General features: G+C 47.4%; 1 pseudogene; it reads right to left on the reverse strand.

The window, feature by feature from the left end:
• Positions 1 to 21,850: 21,850 nt before the first annotated feature.
• On the reverse strand, positions 21,851 to 23,176 carry LOC137466500 (cytochrome c oxidase subunit 3-like; annotated as a pseudogene).
• Positions 23,177 to 23,486: the final 310 nt, after the last annotated feature.

The raw sequence follows: 23,486 nt of genomic DNA on the forward strand, positions 1-23,486 counted from the left end.
CTTTGAGGTTCTGAGTGTTGATTACCTAAAGGGTGGCAACTTCATTAGGAATCCTGGGTGGTGTCTTATTGTAAGTTTGTTTAGAATTGAGTGGAAGGAAGAAAAGTGTTTGGGAGAGTCTTCATCCTGGATTTAGTGTCTGTGGTTTTTATAGTAGTAGTAGTTGAATAAAGTTTTTTTACTTTTGTTATTAGGCTTGGGCCTGCTCTGCTGTGTTCCTGATCACATCTCACAGCAATTATTTGAGAAGGAGCATTTTCATGGGTGCGCTGGCATTGCGCCAGTGTCAAACCATAACAAATAACCTTTACAATCTATAATTTAATACTTCTTGGATCATTTTGTCTTGATTTGCTAATATTTGCGTAGGTTTTTTTTTTTTTTTTTTTGGAACACTGGGAAAAATTTTCAGAAATGGTTCAATGGGCTGCTCTGTCATTTACTATTAGAAAGCATTTCTGGTGTAGTTTCTAGAAGAAAAATGCACTAAATCCAAGAGTATTCCATTATACTTCTCCACTATTTTTCCCACCATCGAGCAAAGACAATTTTCTATTCTTTCCAGAATCCCAGAACACACTCCTAATTTATCAAACAGAGCTTCTCATCAGACTTTTAAGAGCAACATGCTCTTATGTTTATTTCTGCCATCTTGCTTGAAGGGCACTTACCCCACTATTAGAATCTAGACTTGGAAGGAAAAAAAAAAAAAAAAAAAGGCATCTCCTCACCTACCATCTAGTTGTTTTTCCTGGTGAATTAATTTGTTGCTCTGATATTGATTGTTACAGATTTTGGTTTCCAGTCTTTGTCAGAAAAGTCAAAATATTTAGGACAAACAATTCCACATTGACAAAGCAATGGAAAGAATTCTGCTGGAAAGAAATAGTTAGTCCCAAGTATCTAGAAACAAAGGTGTACAATTAGTTGGTTACAGCTGAAGAGTTGTTTTCATGTTGCATTCTAGGCATGAACTTCTATCAAAACTGCTGTACATTTTATGTACTTCCCACATCAAAACCTATCTCCTGATAGTGTTAATTAACATTAGAAGTGAGAAACAGATCTTGTGCTAGAAACAATAGCAAACCAGGGAAAAAAAACCCAAAACCACAAACCCCCCAAAAACAAACAACCGAAAAGCTCCAACTCACAAACACACTACCAAAGAAACAGTTTCTTCGGTTGCCACTTTTTCACTTCTCTTCCGCAATGTAAAGGTAGCTCTTGACGGTTTAAGGAGTAGGAAAGTACCCAAGTCTATTTGAAACCATATTGCTTCTGAAATCTTTTGGCCTGAATATTGTTGCCAATATGATTTTTTCTTCTAAGTAAGCAGCAGCGCTTTCTTCTATGAGTTCTAATTGAAAAAGAAGATTTGTCATTATTCTATGGTTTGAAGCAAAGTAAGATGGTTTGGTTACAGGAATAAAATACTCATTTTTTATTGATGCATATATATATGGGTCTATAGATGATTGTACAAATCAGGGCAGTTTCTTTTCATTAGTTTTGTTTGTTTCATAGACTTTTCTTTCCTACGCTCCAAATTTCACTGCTATGTTTTGACAATCACTTTGCAAACACCTGGCTGAAGAAGCAAGCCTCCAATCAATTCCTAAGCATTTCCTTTTGCAAAGGAGATTTTCATTGAGTCTAAATAGCCAAGATGAAAGAACCCCATTTCGCCCCTGAAAGTCAAGCTTTGAAAGGGTAAAAGAAGGACATTATGGAGAACAATCTTTCTTCTCGATCATTCATAAGATCTAGTGGATGTTGTGATAGACGACTTGCCTGTTTCTGATGAAAACCTTTTCGATTTTGCAAAAGGAGAAGGGTAGAAGGATAGTGGGAAAACCACTTCCTTACCTTGAAGCAATTGCTAGGCAAGTTCCTTGAGTCACTACTTAGTGCCTCTGCAGTCTGTAGCAGAAGTTCCCCATATTCGAAAAGAACGATTTAGATGAAATGGAAAGAGCTGGAGAAGGTCATTTCAATAGGTGTGCTCAGTCACTATTGAAATGAAGTTTAAATGAGCTTCCCACTCAATCAATTTCTGCCAGATGAGGACAAAGAATAGTAGGGACATGCAGCAGCCCAGCCTCTGCTGTCTTCTCTTCAGTTATCAGCCTTTGAAGAAATTGTCATTTCTACTTGAATTTCTAGTGCACGCTTTGCAGAGATGTTGCATGTGCTGTAGTTGCAGATTTCAAGAATGGCTATTGAAAGCCTGGTGAACAGAAAAAAGATATTCCCTTCTTTCAGAGCCAAAATCACACATCTGTTTGCAGGAGGGAAGAGGTGTACTGTGTGTGTGAATGGGAAGTATACTCACCACCAAACAGATCCAATATTTAGTAACCACCATCTAGTAAGTGAGGATGCATAGAATTTTCTAGATATTTCTTTCTCTCTTAAAAAAAAAAAAAAAAAGAAAAAAAAAATATTTTCTAGTCAGTTGAAAAATTCTGTGTTTATGTGAGACTAGAAATGTCCATAAGCTTACTGTGTAAGGGCAATTTTTTGTACTAGATGATGAATATTTAGAATAATTGTATTTTCATCTGTATCAATTAATTTCCTTCTTTTGGAAATATTTTTGTTATCTAAAGTAGTAACTTTCAAGATGTATTTTTAGAAGGTATAAAAATGAAGATCATCATTTGTATCAAAGAAAGACAAAAAAACCCCATCCATTCCATCATTTCAATGTTGTGTGTTTGAATTTTCAATATCTAACTCGAATTCTCACTTTAAAATAACTTTTAAAGGCCCTTTCTTCACACAATTTTGTTATTGATCTATTTCTATGCTTTAAAATGATATTGAGGGAAGAGTCAATTAGTGTAACTACTTCACAGTTTAGAAATTAACCTCAAAGTTGAAGGAAGGAAAGAAGGAAGAAAAAAGAAAGCAGGAAGGAAGGAAGGAAGGAAAGAAAAAAAGAAAGAAAGATGGAAAGATGGAAAGAGAAAGAAAGGAAGAAGGAAGGAAGGAAGGAAGGAAGGAAGGAAGGAAGGAAGGAAGGAAGGAAGGAAGGAAGGAAGAAAGAAAGAAGAAAGAAAGAAAGAAAGAAAGAAAGAAAGAAAGAAAGAAAGAAAGAAAGAAAGAAAGAAAGAAAGAAGAAAGAAAGAAGGAAAGAAAGAAAGGAAAGAAAGAAAGAAAGAAAGAAAGAAAGAAAGAAAGAAAGAAAGAAAGAAGAAAGAAGAAAGAGAAGAAAGGAAAGAAAGACAAGAAAAGAAAGAAAAGAAAGAAAGAAGAAAGAAAAAAAGAAAGATGGAAAGAATGGAAAGATGGAAAGATGGAAAGAAAGAAAGAAAGAAAGAAAGAAAGAAAAAAGGAAGAAAGAAAGAAAGAAGAAAGAAAGATATTTTCAGAATGTCAGAAATCTTAAAAATTATAAAACATTTCTGTGTGTGATATTGAAGTGCCAGGATTGTTACTAGATATAGTAATGCTAAATTGAACATCTATGTGAGAGCAAAGCAGCTGAACTCATTGGAGAATGGTTTCTCAGAATCAAGAGTCTTGTTAGTTTCTGTCTTCAACGACTTACTGCTACTGCACAGTAGGAATATTATCATAGAGTAATAGAATGGTTTGGGTTGGAAGGGACCTTAAATTTCACCAAAATTCACCCCCATGTCGTTGTCAGGCGACACCTTCCTCTAGACCGCATTAAGCTCAAAGAGCCATTCAAGCTGGCCTTGAACACTTCCAGGAATGGGTCACCCACAAGATGTTCCAGTGTCTCACAAGCCTCATGGCAAAGAATTTCTTGCCACTACCCAAACCAAACACTAACTCTTCAGGTTTTAAAGGCATCAACACTTTTCTATCACTACGTGCCCTTGTGTAGCTCATCTCCCTTCTTCTGCTAGGCTGCCTTCAGCTACTGGAGGCCTGCTATAACACTTGCCCAGAGTCTGCTCTTCTCCAGGCTGAGAAGATGCCTGGAGCACTGGGGCTTCATTACAGATCTCCTGTGCTATACTGGAGGCTCAGACCATTCTTCTTCTTAGATGTTGTGTGATGCTCAGCCACTGTTACTTGTTCTTCATTGTGGTAGAGCTCATAGATAGATGATTGCTTCCATAAAAACACACTTGAAATGATAAGAGCTAAACTTGAAAGGCCAAATGAATTGAAGAAAGACTCCTAAAGCCTGGTGGCCAGTTACCCCAGCCCATAGATTGATTGTAAATGCCATTCCCTGCAGATGTTATGATCCATGAACCAAAGCCAAGAGATGTATAGTACTTAAGACAGATGTTCCACCTGCTTCTGGAATATCTTCTTATGCTTCTAAAACAAGAGCCTAGAACATTAAGAACAAGGGATTCCATCATGAAGTAATGAAGCGATTTGGTTGAAAGGAAAATGCATTTTTTTTGAAGGAAATGAGTTTGGGGGTTAGCACAGCAAGATCTCAGAAACTGAGGGCCAGCTTAGTTCTCTGGTTCAGAGACAAGTGAAGCAATTCAGGAGTGTCCTCCTGTGAAAAGAAGTTACAGATCCTTCTGCACAACAGTTAACAAGCAGCATCTGAAATGTGTGCAAATCAAATACTAGCCACTACAAGTTTGCCAGCCATGAGTGCTAGGGCAACTCAGACTGATAGCAGTGTTCTGCCCTTGTGCTGTTAGAATAGACCGAAAAGAATGAGGAAAATGATTTTTTCCAACTAATTGGTTTCAGTATTGGTACAAAGACTATTTTCTTGTCCCCGGGAGACAGCAAAAACTGTCATCAACTGAAATGCATCAGAATTGGAAATGATCTGAAGCACAAATCTTTCATCTCCAATCAAAATTAAAATGCAATTCATAACTATAAAGCAGATAGCGCTGTTTGAAGATGAATGTGCTATACATCCTAAAATATTCCCAGAGATAACCAATGTGTACAAACCCTGTTGAAAAGTCTACAGCACCTGGTTAAAATACTTGTACAACAACTGAGGTACCTAAATGATGGTCTCTTTTCAGATTAGTGATCCTCTTCAATCTCATACCTTCTACCAATTGATTTCCGTAAGTCTTTAGGAAACAGGGAATTTAACTTTTGCAGTTCTAGTTAAAAAAAATATGAGAGGGACAAGAGTTAATTGCAACTCCCAATTTTCTGAAAAGCCTGAACATCAAGCCTTAAGAACTTTCTCTTGGATTTCATTTCCTAGAAAAGGATTTTTTAAAGGAGAGGCAGAGAGAATGGGAGCTTCAAGCAAAAAAAATATAGGCTTCCAATTCTTAGATAGTCTTCTTAGTTACCTATGAAAACTGGTGGACAGAAAAAAGATTAGAGTTAGCAGCTGTTGGACATTTGCACATACACTTCCACTAAACAAGAGCTCAAGAATGGCTTTCTGCCGCACAAGTGCGCAATTCACTAACTGGGAAAAACAAAGCAGCTGAGCACCGGGCTTCTGTGCGCTGTGAAGGCAATTACAAAATCGGCACTTCCATCTGGATAGCTCCGGAGCCGCGCTTCTGCTTCTCTAGTCATCTCTAGCTTAGCGAAAAGCTTTCCCATTCCATTTGGCAAGGGAAGAGCGTACCTGCACTGCACACTAACCACGGTTTGCAAAGAAAGAAGATTTGCTGCACATTCCAAGGACACGGCTCTTTCTGAGGCAATCTGCAACCTGCTGTCAGATGGAAGTGCTCTCTGCCTCTCTGCCCAGCTCTAGGTACTAGCGGGCACTTTCCAGCCTGGCCGAGGCAAACAACCTCCAGAGATGTTACAGAGCATAAGTGGAGCACAGATGCTCAAAAGCAGCAAAGCTGAAGAGCCTGGCTCAGCTTCACTAGTGTGCAATTGACTGACTGCGAAAAACAAAGCAGCAGAGCACCGGGCTTCTGGGCGCTGTGAAGGCAATTGCCAAAACCAGGCAGCTGCTCCTTCCCAAGCACAGGCAGCTGCCTATGTTCTTGCTTGTCGACAAACTCACCGCTGCCCTTCTTTTCAGCAGCTGCCACTGTCTTCTGTGCATCTCGGAGCCTCTGGCGACGAGCAAGACTTGCCAAGGTGGGACGCATCCGGACCAAGTCAAAACCCAGGCAAGTTGTCCTGGAACGCTTTCCATTCGCTTGCCGAGAGTGAATTCAAGAGGCAGGAGAGCGGGCAGCCACCGTCCTCCAGCAGTCGGAAGGCTTGGCACACAAGCCCGCTTCTTTGCGGCTTCGTTCTTCGCCTCTTCCAAAGCAACCGCGATCTCTGCTTCTCGGAGGCGAAGAAGCGGCTAATTCGCCGCACAGCTCAGTAGAGCGCCAGCGGAGCGCTCCGGAGCGCCGCTTCAAGCCGAAAGGCGCCGGGAAGCGGCACTTTCTCCGGATAGCTCCGGAGCCGCGCTTCTGCTTCTCTAGTCGTCTCTAGCTTAGTGAAAAGCTTTCCCACTCCAGTTGGCAAGGGGAGAGCGTACCTGCACTGCACACTAACCGCGGTTTGCAAAGAAAGAGGATTTGCTTGCACATTCCATGGACACGGCTCTTTCCGAGGCAATCTGCAACCTGCTGTCAGATGGAAGTGCTCTCTGCCCTCTCCTGCCCAGCTCTAGGTACTAGCGGGCACTTTCCAGCCTGGCCGAGGCAAACAACCTCCAGAGATGTCACAGAGCATAAGTGGAGCACAGATGCTCAAAAAGCAGCAAAGCTGAAGAGCCTGGCTCAGCTTCACTAGTGTGCAATTGACTGACTGCGAAAAACAAAGCAGCAGAGCACCGGGCTTCTGGGCGCTGTGAAGGCAATCGCCAAAACCAGGCAGCTGCTCCTTCCCAAGCACAGGCAGCTGCCTATGTTCTTGCTTGTCGACAAACTCACCGCTGCCCTTCTTTTCAGCAGCTGCCCCGTCTTCTGTGCATCTCGGAGCCTCTGGCGACGAGCAAGACTTGCCAAGGTGGGAGGCATCAGGACCAAGTCAAAACCCAGGCAAGTTGTCCTGGAACGCTTTCCATTCGCTTGCCGAGAGTGAATTCAAGAGGCAGGAGAGCGGCAGCCACCGTCCCTCCAGCAGTCGGGAAGGCTTGGCACACAAGCCCGCTTCTTTGCGGCTTCGTTCTTCGCCTCTTCCAAGCAACCGCGATCTCTGCTTCTCGGAGGCGAAGAAGCGGCTAATTCGCGCACAGCTCAGTAGAGCGGCAGCGGGAGCGCTCCGGAGCGCCGCTTCAAGCCGAAAGGCGCCGGAAGCGGCACTTTCCTCCGGATAGCTCCGGAGCCGCGCTTCTGCTTCTCTAGTCGGTCTCTAGCTTAGCGAAAAGCTTTCCCACTCCAGTTGGCAAGGGAGAGCGTACCTGCACTGCACACTAACCGCGGTTTGCAAAGAAAGAGGATTTGCTGCACATTCCAAGGACACGGCTCTTTCCGAGGCAATCTGCAAGCTGCTGTCAGATGGAAGTGCTCTCTGCCCTCTCCTGCCCAGCTCTAGGTACTAGCGGGCACTTTCCAGCCTGGGCGAGGCAAACCACCTCCAGAGATGTCACAGAGCATAAGTGGAGCACAGATGCTCAAAAGCAGCAAAGCTGAAGAGCCTGGCTCAGCTTCACTAGTGTGCAATTGACTGACTGCGAAAAACAAAGCAGCAGAGCACCGGGCTTCTGGGCGCTGTGAAGGCAATTGCCAAAACCAGGCAGCTGCTCCTTCCCAAGCACAGGCAGCTGCCTATGTTCTTGCTTGTCGACAAACGCACCGCTGCCCTTCTTTTCAGCAGCTGCCACCGTCTTCTGTGCATCTCGGAGCCTCTGGCGACGAGCAAGACTTGCCAAGGTGGGAGGCATCAGGACCAAGTCAAAACCCAGGCAAGTTGTCCCTGGAACGCTTTCCATTCGCTTGCCGAGAGTGAATTCAAGAGGCAGGAGAGCGGCAGCCACCGTCCTCCAGCAGTCGGAAGGCTTGGCACACAAGCCCGCTTCTTTGCGGCTTCGTTCTTCGCCTCTTCCAAGCAACCGCGATCTCTGCTTCCTCGGAGGCGAAGAAGCGGCCTAATTCGCGCACAGCTCAGTAGAGCGGGCAGCGGAGCGCTCCGGAGCGCCGCTTCAAGCCGAAAGGCGCCGGGAAGCGGCACTTTCCTCCGGATAGCTCCGGAGCCAGCGCTTCTGCTTCTCTAGTCATCTCTAGCTTAGCGAAAAAGCTTTCCCACTCCAGTTGGCAAGGGGAGAGCGTACCTGCACTGCACACTAACCGCGGTTTGCAAAGAAAGAGGATTTGCTGCACATTCCAAGGACACGGCTCTTTCCGAGGCAATCTGCAACACTGCTGTCAGATGGAAGTGCTCTCTGCCCTCTCCTGCCCCAGCTCTTCCAGCCTGGCCGAGGCAAACAACCTCGAGAGATGTCACAGAGCATAAGTGGAGCACAGATGCTCAAAAGCAGCAAAGCTGAAGAGCCTGGCTCAGCTTCACTAGTGTGCAATTGACTGACTGCGAAAAACAAAGCAGCAGAGCACCGGGCTTCTGGGCGCTGTGAAGGCAATTGCCAAAACCAGGCAGCTGCTCCTTCCCAAGCACAGGCAGCTGCCTATGTTCTTGCTTGTCGACAAACTCACCGCTGCCCTTCTTTTCAGCAGCTGCCACCGTCTTCTGTGCATCTCGGAGCCTCTGGCGACGAGCAAGACTTGCCAAGGTGGGACGCATCAGGACCAAGTCAAAACCCAGGCAAGCTGTCCTGGAACGCTTTCCATTCGCTTGCCGAGAGTGAATTCAAGAGGCAGGAGAGCGGCAGCCACCGTCCTCCAGCAGTCGGAAGGCTTGGCACACAAGCCCGCTTCTTTGCGGCTTCGTTCTTCGCCTCTTCCAAGCAACTGCGATCTCTGCTTCTCGGAGGCGAAGAAGCGGCTAATTCGCGCACAGCTCAGTAGAGCGGCAGCGGAGCGCTCCGGAGCGCCGCTTCAAGCCGAAAGACGCTGGGAAGCGGCACTTTCCTCCGGATAGCTCCGGAGCCGCGCTTCTGCTTCTCTAGTCATCTCTAGCTTAGCGAAAAGCTTTCCCACTCCAGTTGGCAAGGGGAGAGCGTACCTGCACTGCACACTAACCGCGGTTTGCAAAGAAAGAGGATTTGCTGCACATTCCAAGGACACGGCTCTTTCCGAGGCAATCTGCAACCTGCTGTCAGATGGAAGTGCTCTCTGCCCTCTCCTGCCCAGCTCTAGCTACTAGCGGGCACTTGCCAGCCTGGCCGAGGCAAACAACCTCCAGAGATGTCACAGAGCATAAGTGGAGCACAGATGCTCAAAAGCAGCAAAGCTGAAGAGCCTGGCTCAGCTTCACTAGTGTGCAATTGACTGACTGCGAAAAACAAAGCAGCAGAGCACCGGGCTTCTGGGCGCTGTGAAGGCAATTGCCAAAACCAGGCAGCTGCTCCTTCCCAAGCACAGGCAGCTGCCTATGTTCTTGCTTGTCGACAAACTCACCGCTGCCCTTCTTTTCAGCAGCTGCCACCGTCTTCTGTGCATCTCGGAGCCTCTGGCGACGAGCAAGACTTGCCAAGGTGGGACGCATCAGGACCAAGTCAAAACCCAGGCAAGTTGTCCTGGAACGCTTTCCATTCGCTTGCCGAGAGTGAATTCAAGAGGCAGGAGAGCGGCAGCCACCGTCCTCCAGCAGTCGGAAGGCTTGGCACACAAGCCCGCTTCTTTGCGGCTTCGTTCTTCGCCTCTTCCAAGCAACTGCGATCTCTGCTTCTCGGAGGCGAAGAAGCGGCTAATTCGCGCACAGCTCAGTAGAGCGGCAGCGGAGCGCTCCGGAGCGCCGCTTCAAGCCGAAAGACGCCGGGAAGCGGCACTTTCCTCCGGATAGCTCCGGAGCCGCGCTTCTGCTTCTCTAGTCATCTCTAGCTTAGCGAAAAGCTTTCCCACTCCAGTTAGCAAGGGGAGAGCGTACCTGCACTGCACACTAACCGCGGTTTGCAAAGAAAGAGGATTTGCTGCACATTCCAAGGACACGGCTCTTTCCGAGGCAATCTGCAACCTGCTGTCAGATGGAAGTGCTCTCTGCCCTCTCCTGCCCAGCTCTAGCTACTAGCGGGCACTTTCCAGCCTGGCCGAGGCAAACAACCTCCAGAGATGTCACAGAGCATAAGTGGAGCACAGATGCTCAAAAGCAGCAAAGCTGAAGAGCCTGGCTCAGCTTCACTAGTGTGCAATTGACTGACTGCGAAAAACAAAGCAGCAGAGCACCGGGCTTCTGGGCGCTGTGAAGGCAATTGCCAAAACCAGGCAGCTGCTCCTTCCCAAGCACAGGCAGCTGCCTATGTTCTTGCTTGTCGACAAACTCACCGCTGCCCTTCTTTTCAGCAGCTGCCACCGTCTTCTGTGCATCTCGGAGCCTCTGGCGACGAGCAAGACTTGCCAAGGTGGGACGCATCAGGACCAAGTCAAAACCCAGGCAAGCTGTCCTGGAACGCTTTCCATTCGCTTGCCGAGAGTGAATTCAAGAGGCAGGAGAGCGGCAGCCACCGTCCTCCAGCAGTCGGAAGGCTTGGCACACAAGCCCGCTTCTTTGCGGCTTCGTTCTTCGCCTCTTCCAAGCAACTGCGATCTCTGCTTCTCGGAGGCGAAGAAGCGGCTAATTCGCGCACAGCTCAGTAGAGCGGCAGCGCAGCGCTCCGGAGCGCCGCTTCAAGCCGAAAGACGCCGGGAAGCGGCACTTTCCTCCGGATAGCTCCGGAGCCGCGCTTCTGCTTCTCTAGTCATCTCTAGCTTAGCGAAAAGCTTTCCCACTCCAGTTGGCAAGGGGAGAGCGTACCTGCACTGCACACTAACCGCGGTTTGCAAAGAAAGAGGATTTGCTGCACATTCCAAGGACACGGCTCTTTCCGAGGCAATCTGCAACCTGCTGTCAGATGGAAGTGCTCTCTGCCCTCTCCTGCCCAGCTCTAGGTACTAGCGGGCACTTTCCAGCCTGCCCGAGGCAAACAACCTCCAGAGATGTCACAGAGCATAAGTGGAGCACAGATGCTCAAAAGCAGCAAAGCTGAAGAGCCTGGCTCAGCTTCACTAGTGTGCAATTGACTGACTGCGAAAAACAAAGCAGCAGAGCACCGGGCTTCTGGGCGCTGTGAAGGCAATTGCCAAAACCAGGCAGCTGCTCCTTCCCAAGCACAGGCAGCTGCCTATGTTCTTGCTTGTCGACAAACTCACCGCTGCCCTTCTTTTCAGCAGCTGCCACCGTCTTCTGTGCATCTCGGAGCCTCTGGCGACGAGCAAGACTTGCCAAGGTGGGACGCATCAGGACCAAGTCAAAACCCAGGCAAGCTGTCCTGGAACGCTTTCCATTCGCTTGCCGAGAGTGAATTCAAGAGGCAGGAGAGCGGCAGCCACCGTCCTCCAGCAGTCGGAAGGCTTGGCACACAAGCCCGCTTCTTTGCGGCTTCGTTCTTCGCCTCTTCCAAGCAACTGCGATCTCTGCTTCTCGGAGGCGAAGAAGCGGCTAATTCGCGCACAGCTCAGTAGAGCGGCAGCGCAGCGCTCCGGAGCGCCGCTTCAAGCCGAAAGACGCCGGGAAGCGGCACTTTCCTCCGGATAGCTCCGGAGCCGCGCTTCTGCTTCTCTAGTCATCTCTAGCTTAGCGAAAAGCTTTCCCACTCCAGTTGGCAAGGGGAGAGCGTACCTGCACTGCACACTAACCGCGGTTTGCAAAGAAAGAGGATTTGCTGCACATTCCAAGGACACGGCTCTTTCCGAGGCAATCTGCAACCTGCTGTCAGATGGAAGTGCTCTCTGCCCTCTCCTGCCCAGCTCTAGGTACTAGCGGGCACTTGCCAGCCTGGCCGAGGCAAACAACCTCCAGAGATGTCACAGAGCATAAGTGGAGCACAGATGCTCAAAAGCAGCAAAGCTGAAGAGCCTGGCTCAGCTTCACTAGTGTGCAATTGACTGACTGCGAAAAACAAAGCAGCAGAGCACCGGGCTTCTGGGCGCTGTGAAGGCAATTGCCAAAACCAGGCAGCTGCTCCTTCCCAAGCACAGGCAGCTGCCTATGTTCTTGCTTGTCGACAAACTCACCGCTGCCCTTCTTTTCAGCAGCTGCCACCGTCTTCTGTGCATCTCGGAGCCTCTGGCGACGAGCAAGACTTGCCAAGGTGGGAGGCATCAGGACCAAGTCAAAACCCAGGCAAGTTGTCCTGGAACGCTTTCCATTCGCTTGCCGAGAGTGAATTCAAGAGGCAGGAGAGCGGCAGCCACCGTCCTCCAGCAGTCGGAAGGCTTGGCACACAAGCCCGCTTCTTTGCGGCTTCGTTCTTCGCCTCTTCCAAGCAACTGCGATCTCTGCTTCTCGGAGGCGAAGAAGCGGCTAATTCGCGCACAGCTCAGTAGAGCGGCAGCGGAGCGCTCCGGAGCGCCGCTTCAAGCCGAAAGACGCTGGGAAGCGGCACTTTCCTCCGGATAGCTCCGGAGCCGCGCTTCTGCTTCTCTAGTCATCTCTAGCTTAGCGAAAAGCTTTCCCACTCCATTTGGCAAGGGGAGAGCGTACCTGCACTGCACACTAACCGCGGTTTGCAAAGAAAGAGGATTTGCTGCACATTCCAAGGACACGGCTCTTTCCGAGGCAATCTGCAACCTGCTGTCAGATGGAAGTGCTCTCTGCCCTCTCCTGCCCAGCTCTAGGTACTAGCGGGCACTTTCCAGCCTGGGCGAGGCAAACAACCTCCAGAGATGTCACAGAGCATAAGTGGAGCACAGATGCTCAAAAGCAGCAAAGCTGAAGAGCCTGGCTCAGCTTGACTAGTGTGCAATTGACTGACTGCGAAAAACAAAGCAGCAGAGCACCGGGCTTCTGGGCGCTGTGAAGGCAATTGCCAAAACCAGGCAGCTGCTCCTTCCCAAGCACAGGCAGCTGCCTATGTTCTTGCTTGTCGACAAACTCACCGCTGCCCTTCTTTTCAGCAGCTGCCACCATCTTCTGTGCATCTCGGAGCCTCTGGCGACGAGCAAGACTTGCCAAGGTGGGACGCATCAGGACCAAGTCAAAACCCAGGCAAGTTGTCCTGGAACGCTTTCCATTCGCTTGCCGAGAGTGAATTCAAGAGGCAGGAGAGCGGCAGCCACCGTCCTCCAGCAGTCGGAAGGCTTCGCACACAAGCCCGCTTCTTTGCGGCTTCGTTCTTCGCCTCTTCCAAGCAACCGCGATCTCTGCTTCTCGGAGGCGAAGAAGCGGCTAATTCGCGCACAGCTCAGTAGAGCGGCAGCAAAGCGCTCCGGAGCGCCGCTTCAAGCCGAAAGACGCCGGGAAGCGGCACTTTCCTCCGGATAGCTCCGGAGCCGCGCTTCTGCTTCTCTAGTCATCTCTAGCTTAGCGAAAAGCTTTCCCACTCCATTTGGCAAGGGGAGAGCGTACCTGCACTGCACACTAACCGCGGTTTGCAAAGAAAGAGGATTTGCTGCACATTCCAAGGACACGCCTCTTTCCGAGGCAATCTGCAACCTTAACTTGGGTTAAGTTACGTCTTGTTAATCTAAGTACACCGTCCGGTACACTTACCTTGTTACGACTTACCTCCTCTTTGGCTGGATAGCTTATTAATTTATGAGGGGAAGGGCTCCTATGAGGAGGGCGACGGGCGGTATGTACATGTTCCAGAGCCGGCTTAAAGAGGGCTCGATTGTCCCACTTTACTGCTAAATCCGCCTTCCAGGGACATTTTCATGTCCCTTTGCCGTATGTTCTATACTAGAAAATGTAGCTCATTACTACCATTCCATAGGCTATACCTTGACCTGTCTTGTTAGCGGGTTATGCTATTGCGCCCACTGTTGTGCTGTCAGGGGAGGTGGGCTGGCGACGGCGGTATGTAGGCAGTTTTGGCAAGAAATGGTTAGGTGTAGCGTGGATCATCGATTTCAGAACAGGTTCCTCTAGGTGGGTTTGGAACACCGCCAAGTCCTTAGAGTTTTAAGCGTTGGTGCTCATAGTTCTCGGGCGGATGCTTGGGTAGGTTTAAGCATCAAGATTTAGGGCCAGGCATAGTGGGGTATCTAATCCCAGTTTGGGCCCTGGCTTTCGTGGAGTTCAATTAATCGTTGTTCTAAGATTTTCTTTGAGAAAGCGGCCTTATCAGCATCATGGGCTTGTGACAGCTTAGTTGCTTTTTAGTCTTAGTTACTTGGATAGCATGTGAGCACTCTTTACGCTGTTATAAAGTTAATTTGGGTCTCCTGTATGACTGCGGTGGCTGGCACAGGATTTACCGACCCTAAATTTGCTATGGCTAAGTCAAGTTTACACTCATTGCTTAATATTGACTACTGCTGAATGCCCGTGGGGGTGTGGCAATTGCAAGGCGTCTTGGGCTACGGTGAGGTGAGCCTGATACCCGCTCCTATCTGCCTCTAATGGGGTGTCCAGGGCTTCTACACTGGGATGCGGATACTTGCATGTATAAACCTAGCAAAAACTAACGGTAAGGTTAGGACTAAGTCTTTTGTCTTTGGGTGCTTGTGTGGCAGCCGTCTTGACATCTTCAGTGTCATGCTTTTTGTAAGCTACAGAGACAGTGGGTTTTGTGCTATTTGTTTGTTTGATTATGTTATGTTTTTGTTTGATCTTTGTGGGTAGTGGAGGTAGGGATAAAGGGAGTAAATTTTTTTTGTGGCGCGGGCGTTTTTAGTAAATGGTGGTTGGTTTAAGTGTAGTTTTTATAATTTTTTGGATTGGTTTTTTGATGATGATGATGAAGTTTTTAATTTGCAATATAATGAAATTATAGAGGATGATAAATTGAAAAGAAATGAATTGTAAACGTTTGGACAATGTAGGGAGAGTGCGGTTGTTTTTTTAACAAAAGTGATAAAAAAATGTCAAGATAAAAAAAAAAGATGCGTAAAATAGCGTTTGAACGTAAGTTCCTAGAAATAGGTAAAATAATAAGCATGTCCGGGAAGCATTAAACTATCTGCTCCCCGAGAGGGTTTTAGCGCGCACTCCATGAATGGGGTCAAAGTGCATCAGTGTCAAGTTTGCGACGACCTTATCCGAAAACCATGACATTCTGGGTGGTAGGGGATTCATATGCTCGGCGGTCATGTGATGGACATGTCAAGAGGAAGATAACACCTGCAGTGCACTTGAGGGGCTTATTGAAGAGACGCCAAAAAAAACAAGTGTAGGAGGTCGGTATGCCGCGATAAAGAAATCAGGGAGGAGTATTCAACCGACCACTTGTATCTGTGAAGAGCAAGAGAGACGGATTGAAGCAAGTGATGGTCCTGAAGTTACAACCACTCGCACAAAAGAGCAAGTAGTGTTCGGGGTTTAGGGGGAAAGTATGTGTCGCTGGCCAAGAACCGATGATACCCCTAGCGTTGAGTAGCTATGGCCTCGTGAGAAGCGCGATCAATAAATAACCTTGCCCTCTGGCTTGGGAGTGCTTGAAGGCTGTTGGACTGGAATATTACCTAGGAGGTGGGCGAATTCACTAGACTAGGAGAATACAAAGGTGTCTAGGGACATTCCTCGTTTACGAGAGAGGAAAGCATGCACAGCAAAGAAATTGCTAGTGATATGGGTAACGCTTGTGACCGGGAGGGAGGTAGGATCACTTGGGCTGTATGGTACCTGAAACAAGAATGTGCCTGGAGGGTAACCTGTCCAAAAATCATCAGTTTTGGAGATAATGTTTGGGCTTTTCGTGGAGTGCCATAGCGTATGATGTGGGGTGTCCTACATTTCAGTATATGCCTGATGGGGCAAAGAGTGTGATGCATTTTGTACATACCCTAAGAAGCATGAGAAAAACATGCGGGGGGGGAAGGGGGGGGCCCTGGATCTAGGCGTTTCTGTAGTTAATAGTTTATAACAGCAGCTTTTCAGGCTGCGGTTCTCGGATAAAGGCCGAGTAGGAGCATATGATAGAGTTCGTTTTATTTTTAGGACTGCATTTCGTTTTGGGGGGACTAGCAGTTTCCTCCAACCCGTCTCCCTATTATGGGGTGATAGGGTTGGTTGTGGCTGCTGTTGCTGGATGTGGTTGGTTGGTGAGTTTGGGCGTGTCCTTTATGTCTTTGGTGTTGGTGATGGTTTATTTGGGTGGCATATTGGTGGTATTTGTTTATTCAGTGTCGTTGGCGGCGGACCCATATCCTGAGGCTTGGGTGAGTTGGGGGGTTGTTGGTTATGGGTTTGGGATGGGTCTGGTTGTTATGGTGGGGCTTGTTGTAAGTGGTGTGTTTGGGTAGTTAGCGAATGGGGGTACGGTGAGTGGTGTGGGATTGTTGTCAGTTCAGTTGGATCTTAGTGGGGTGTCTGTCTTTTATTCGGAGGGGGCTGGGTTGCTTATGATTGGGGGGTGGGGGTTATTGTTGACTTTGTTTGTGGTTCTGGAACTTGTGCGGGGATTGTCTCGGGGGGCGATTCGGGCTGTTTAGGGGGGGGTCAGAAAGTAGTTTAGTTGAAAGCGCCAGCTTTGGGAGTTGGTGATGGAGGTTTGAACCCTTCCTTTCTGATTTGATGGTGGTCTCTAAGAAGAGGTGTAGTCTTCAATCTTTGGTTTACAAGACCAATGTTTTTATAAACTATTAGAGTGGATTACAGTTTTAACATCTTGTTTTCTAGTGCGGCTGCGAGAGGGAATAAAACTAGAATGATGGTGAAGTAGGAAATTGAGGCTAGTTGGCCGATGATAATGAATGGATGTTCTACCGGTTGGCTGCCGACTCAGGTTAGGACTAGAACGTTGGCGACTAATGTTCAAAATAGGATTTGTGAGTTGGGGCGGAAGGTTATTGATCGTAGTTTGGATGTGTGAAGTAGAGGCAGGAGGAATAGGACTAGAATTGAGGCGGCTAGGGCTAAGACTCCCCCTAGTTTGTTTGGGATGGAGCGTAGGATAGCATATGCAAATAGGAAGTATCATTCGGGTTGAATGTGGGGGGGGCGTGGCTAGTGGGTTAGCAGGTGTGAAGTTTTCTGGGTCTCCCAGTGTGTTGGGGGAGAATAGAGCTAGGGAGACTAGGAGGGTTAGTATTAGTGCGAATCCTAGGATGTCCTTTGTGGTGTAGTAAGGGTGGAATGGGATTTTGTCGCAGTCTGATGGGATGCCTAGAGGGTTGTTTGAGCCTGTTTCATGTAGGAATGTTAGGTGGACTAGGGTGAGGCCTGCGATGACGAAAGGTAGGAGGAAGTGAAGGGCAAAGAATCGGGTGAGGGTTGGGTTGTCTACTGAGAATCCCCCCCAAACCCACTCTACCAGTGTTTGGCCAATGTAGGGAATTGCTGAAAAGAGGTTAGTGATGACTGTAGCTCCTCAGAATGATATTTGGCCTCATGGTAGGACGTATCCTACGAAGGCGGTTGCTATGAGGGTGAGTAGGAGGATGACTCCGACGTTTCAGGTTTCTTTGTTGAGGTATGAGCCGTAGTAGATTCCTCGGCCGATGTGGAGGTAGATGCAGATGAAGAAAAGTGAGGCTCCGTTTGCGTGGAGGTTACGGTTGAGTCAGCCAAATTGTACGTCTCGGCATATGTGGGCGACTGAAGCGAAAGCTAGGGAAGTGTCTGCCGTGTAGTGCATGGCTAGTAGGAGGCCTGTGACGATTTGAGTAATTAAGCAGAGGCCTAGTAGAGACCCGAAGTTTCACCATGTTGAAATGTTTGATGGTGTGGGGAGGTCAGTTAGGGCGTTGTTGATGATTTTGAGTAGTTCGTGGTTTTTTCGAAGATTTGGGGCCATTAGGTTATGTCTGTAAGTGGAGATGAGGATAATGGTGATGGATAGGATAACTGATCCTAGATAGGCTTTGATTTGTCCGGAGTGTAGGGTTGTGGTGGTTTTGGATGCTGCTATTTGGAGTCTGGCCAGCCCTTCAGGTCCTAGTGCTTTGAATCAGGATAGGTCAATTAGATGTAAAGGGATGTTTTGGCTTCATTTTAGGGAGGAGGTTATGCTGAGGCGGTGAATTAAGGGGTTGTAGGGGATCCTAGGGATGTGGAGAAGTTATGTAGGGCTGTTTGTTTTGGTATAATGTGGGCTTGGGTTATTTTTGAGATCTCCAGAGCTAGGGCAATTCCTAGGGCTGTTACCACTAATGCTGTGATTTTGATGTATAGTGGTATGGTTGTTGGGGGTGTTTCTGTTGGGGTGATGAATGAGGTAATTAGGAAGCCTGCTGTAATACTTCCTAATGCTAGGCGGGTGATGGGGGAGATAATTGCTGGGTTGTTTTCGTTTATTGGGGTAAGAGGGGAGAGTCGAACGAGACCTGCCTGGACTAATATGGTTATACGAATTGTGTATACTGCGGTAAAGGATGTGGCTAGGAGGGTTAGGATAAGGGCTCAGGCATTTAGGTAGGATATGTTTAGGTTTTCGATAATTTGGTCTTTTGAGTAAAATCCTGCTAGGAATGGCATTCCTATGAAGGCTAGGTTTCCGATGGTGAGGCAGGAGGTGGTTGTTGGTAATATTTTTTGTAATCCTCCTATTTTTCGGATGTCTTGTTCACCATTTAGGTTGTGGATGATGGAACCTGAACAGAGGAAGAGTATAGCTTTGAAGAAGGCATGGGTTGAGATGTGGAGGAAAGCTAGTTCTGGGAGGTTTAGGCCGATGGTAACTATTATTAGGCCTAGTTGACTTGAGGTTGAGAAGGCGATAATTTTTTTAATGTCGTTTTGGGTGAGGGCGCATGTGGCTGCGAATAGGGTCGATACGGCTCCGAGGCATAGGCATAGTGTGAGGGCGGTTTGGTTGTTGTGGAATAGAGGGTGGGTTCGGATTAGTAGGAAAATTCCGGCTACTACTATTGTGCTGGAGTGGAGGAGGGCTGATACAGGGGTGGGCCCTTCTATGGCAGCGGGTAGTCATGGCTGTAGGCCGAATTGTGCGGATTTGCCAGCTGCAGCTAGAATGAAGCCTAGTAGGGGTAGTGTTGGGGTTGGAGAGGATGAGGATAATTGGTTAATTTCTCATGTATTTATGGTAGAGGCCAGTCATGCCATGGCTAAGATAAGTCCGATGTCTCCGATTCGGTTATAAAGGATAGCTTGTAGGGCGGCGGTGTTGGCTTCTGCTCGACCGTGTCATCAGCTGATTAGAAGGAAGGATATAATTCCTACCCCTTCTCAGCCGATGAACAGGACGAATAGGTTGTTGGTGATGATTAGGATGAGTATGGCTATTAGGAAGAGTAGGAGATACGTAAAGAATTTTGTAATGTACGGGTCTGAGGCTATGTATCATGTTGCAAATTGTAGGATAGATCATGATACGAATAGGGCGATTGGGAAGAAAGTGAGGGAGTAGAAATCTATTTTTAGGCTGATTGGGATTTTGAAGTTTATGATAAATTTTCACTCTCAGAGAGAGGTCAGGCTTTCTGTACCTGAGTGGATATGAATTATTATAGGGATGGTGCTGATTAGGAAGGAAGCTTTTACTGTGCTTGTGATGGTAGCTGGGGTATTTTTAAGGTTGTCTGACAATAGTGGGAAGAGGATTGGGGTGGATAAGGTGGCCAGGGTTAGGAGTGTAAATGTGTTTAGGACTAGTGGGAGGTCCATTACTTTCACTTGGATTTGCACCAAGGTGGATGGTTCCTAAGACCATTGGATTACTGCTATCCTTTGAAAGTAAGGGGGCTGAGGTTTTATACTCAGATGCGAGAGTTAGCAGTTCCCGTTTGTTAAACCTCCCCTCGGCAGGCAAGAAGGGTCTAACTTCTATTTTTAGAATCACAGTCTAATGTTTTGGTTGAAACTATACCTGCATATAGGCATACCTGAGATGAGTTCGGGTTTTAGGATCAGTAAGAGTATGGGAATTGCGTGCAGGGTTATGAGGAGGTGCTCTCGTGTGGAGGAGTTTTGCATTGATGTGATGTGAGATGGTAGTGCTCCTCGCTGGGTTGTTATGAATATATGTAGTGTGTATGACGCGGTGAGTAGTATTGCAACTCCTGTTAGGATAATTGTGAAGGAGGATCAGTTGAATAGTGAAATTACAATTGTTAGTTCTGCCATCAAGTTTGTTGTTGGTGGGAGGGCTATGTTTGTAAGGTTGGCTAATAGTCATCAGATGGTTATTAGTGGTAGGAGGGGTTGCAGTCCTCGTGTGAGTAAGAGGATCCGGCTATGGGTTCGTTCGTAGTTGGTGTTGGCTAAGCAGAACAGCATTGAGGAGGTTAGGCCGTGTGAGACTATCAGTATTATTGCTCCTGAGAATGCTCATTGGGTTTGGATTATGGTTGCGGCTACGACTAGGCCTATGTGGCTGACTGATGAGTAGGCGATTAGTGCTTTTAGGTCAGTTTGTCATAGACAGGTGGCGCTAGTTATTACTGCTCCTCATAATGCGAGGGTAATGAAAGGGTAGTGGAGGTTGTTTGATGGTGGGTTTACTAGTATGGTGACTCGTATAATTCCGTATCCTCCAAGCTTTAGTAGTAGGGCTGCTAGTAGTATGGAGCCGGCGACTGGGGCTTCTACGTGGGCTTTAGGCAGTCAGAGGTGAAGGCCGTATAGAGGGGACTTGACCATGAAGGCTAGTAGTAGGGCTATGCTTGCTGCTAGGCCAGATCACGAATTGTTAAGTGTAGGATGGGATAGTTTAATCATTGGGAGGTATAGTGTGCCAATTAGGTTTTGTAGATGTAGGATGGCGATTAGTAGAGGGAGGGAGCTGGCAAGTGTGTAGAATAGGAGATAAACACCGGCGTTCAGGCGTTCTGGTTGGTTACCTCATCGTGTGATGAGGATTAGGGTGGGGACTAAGGTTGCTTCGAATGCGATGTAAAATAATATTAATTCTGAGGCGGAGAAGGCTGTTAGGATGAAGAGTTGGGCTAGAATAATTGTAGTGGCAAAGATTCGTTTGCGGATGATGGGTTCTTGTTCTAGGTGGTTTTGGCTTGCTATGATTATTAGTGGAAGTAATCAGCACGATAGGACTAGCAGTGGGGAGGAGATTTGGTCTACAGCAGTTCAGGGGGTTAGTCCTTTGTTTGGGTAATATGTTGGAGCTAGTCATTGGAGGCTGATGGCGGCGATTAGTAGGCTATGAGTGGTAATGTTAGTTCACAGGTGTTTGTGTGTGGTTAGGACGGTTAGTGGGAGAAGTATAGCGGTTGGGATGATGATTTTTAGCATTGTAGTAGGTTAAAGTTGTGTAAGTGGTCGGAGCCGTGGGTTCGAGTGGAGGCTACTAGTAGGGCCAGACCGGTACCTGCTTCGCAGGCGGAAAAGGTTAGTATGATGATAGGCAGGATGATGAATGATGGTGCTTGCATTTGGATAGGTCATATGGTTAAGGCGATGTACATAGATAGTATTATGCTTTCCAGACATAGTAGGGCAGAAATTAGATGGGTTCGGTGAAAGGCTAGGCCTAGGCAGCTTAGGATGAAGGCTGAGTAGAAGCTTAAGTGGAGGTAGGGCATGGAGAAAGTTATAGGGTTGTAACTATAATTTGTTGAGTCGAAATCAACTGTCTTGGTTAGACTAACTTTCTGTTATTCTGCTCATTCTAGTCCTCCTTGAATCCATTCGTATACCAGTCCTAGTGTTAAGAGTAGGATGAGGGAGGTGATTCATGTTAGGGTGGTAGTAGGGTGTTGAAGTTGGATTGCTCATGGTAGGGGGAGGAGTAGGGCGATTTCTAAGTCGAACAGAAGGAATATAATGGCTACTAGGAAGAAGCGGATTGAGAATGGTAGTCGGGCAGATCCTAAAGGGTCAAATCCGCATTCGTATGGGGATAGTTTTTCTGGGTCTGGATTTGTTTGGGTAATTCAAAAGTTTAGTAAAGTTAGTAGGATGCTTAGGGCTAGAGATGTAATGAATATGAACAGGATTATGTTTATTACTCTTCTCTGGGTTTAAACCAGATTTTAAGGATTGGAAGTCGATTGTAATTAATATACTAGAAGAGTAAGATCCTCATCAGTAGATGGAAATGTATAGGAGTAGTCATACGACGTCTACGAAGTGTCAGTATCATGCTGCTGCTTCAAAGCCGAAATGGTGGTTTGGCGTAAAGTGGTATTTGATTAAACGTAGAAGGCATACTAGCAGGAAGGTGGTGCCAATAATTACATGAAGGCCGTGGAATCCGGTAGCGACGAAGAAGGTGGAGCCGTAGACTCCGTCAGCGATGGAGAAGGGGGCTTCGTAGTATTCTATGGCTTGGAGGGCTGTGAAGTAAAGTCCTAGGAGTACTGTTAGGAGTAGGGCGTGGATTGCTTGCTTTCGATTGGCTTCTATAATACTGTGGTGGGCCCATGTGACGGTGACTCCTGAGGCTAGAAGGATTGTGGTGTTCAGGAGTGGAACATCCATGGGGTTTAGGGGTTAATTCCAACTGGCGGTCATTGTCCTCCTAGTTCTGGGGTGGGGGGTAGGCTTGAGTGGAAGAAGGCTCAAAAGAACCCTAGGAAGAAGAAGGCCTCTGATGTGATGAATAAGGCTATGCCATATCGGAGGCTTTTTTGGACGGTTGGGGTATGGTGTCCTTGGAATGTGCTTTCTCGTACGATGTCTCGTCATCATTGGAATATGACTAGGGTAGTGGAGAGTAAGCCTAGGGCTAGGAGTCAAGGGGAGTTATAGTGAAATCATATTGTTAGTCCTGAGGCGGTTAGGAGGGCAGCGGCTGCTCCTAAAATGGGCCATGGGCTGGGGTCTACTATATGATAAGAGTGTGCTTGGTGGGTCATTGTGGTTAGATGTTTTCTTGTAGGTAGAGGCTTAGTAGAAGGACGAAGACGTAAGCTTGAATTATTGCTACTGCGATTTCCAGCATAGTTAATAAGAAGAGGACTAGTAGGGCTAGGAGTGAGGCTGCTGGTATTGTTGAGGCTAAAGCTATTGTGGCTGTGGAAATGAGTTGAATTAATAGGTGGCCTGCTGTGAGGTTTGCTGTTAGTTGTACTCCCAGGGCTAGGGGTCGAATGAGTAGGCTGGTTGTTTCGATTATAATTAGAGCTGGGATTAGTGGTGTGGGAGTTCCTTCTGGCAGGAGGTGGGCTAGGGATGTGGAGGGTTGGTTTCGTAGTCCTGTTAGCAGGGTGGCAAGTCATAGGGGGAAGGCTAGTGCCAGGCTTATGGATAGTTGAGTGGTTGGGGTGAATGTGTAGGGTAATAGCCCTAGTAGGTTAATTAGTAGGAGGAAGATTATTAGGGAGGTTAAGATTAGGGCTCATTTGTGCCCTTTTTTATTTAATAGGGTTATTAGTTGTTTTGTCACTATGTTGACGAATCATAGCTGTAGGGTTGAGAGTCGGTTAGTGATTCATCGGTTGTCTATGGAGGGTAATAGCAGGGCAAGGAATGTTAGGGAGATAAGAATTAGGGGGATTCCTAGGAGGGATGGGCTTGAGAATTGGTCAAAAAAGTTTAGGTGCATGGTCAGATTCAGGGGGTGGTGCTTGGGGGGGTTGGAACTTTGTTAGTGGGAGGGTTTGGTGAGACAAAGGTTAAGATTTTAGGTTGAATAATCATGGAGAATGTGAACCATGAGATGAGCATAATAAAAAATCAGGGGCCTGGGTTTAGTTGGGGCATTTCAT

Source organism: Anomalospiza imberbis, unplaced genomic scaffold (assembly GCF_031753505.1).
Source record: "Anomalospiza imberbis isolate Cuckoo-Finch-1a 21T00152 unplaced genomic scaffold, ASM3175350v1 scaffold_242, whole genome shotgun sequence".
Taxonomy (NCBI): domain Eukaryota; kingdom Metazoa; phylum Chordata; class Aves; order Passeriformes; family Viduidae; genus Anomalospiza; species Anomalospiza imberbis.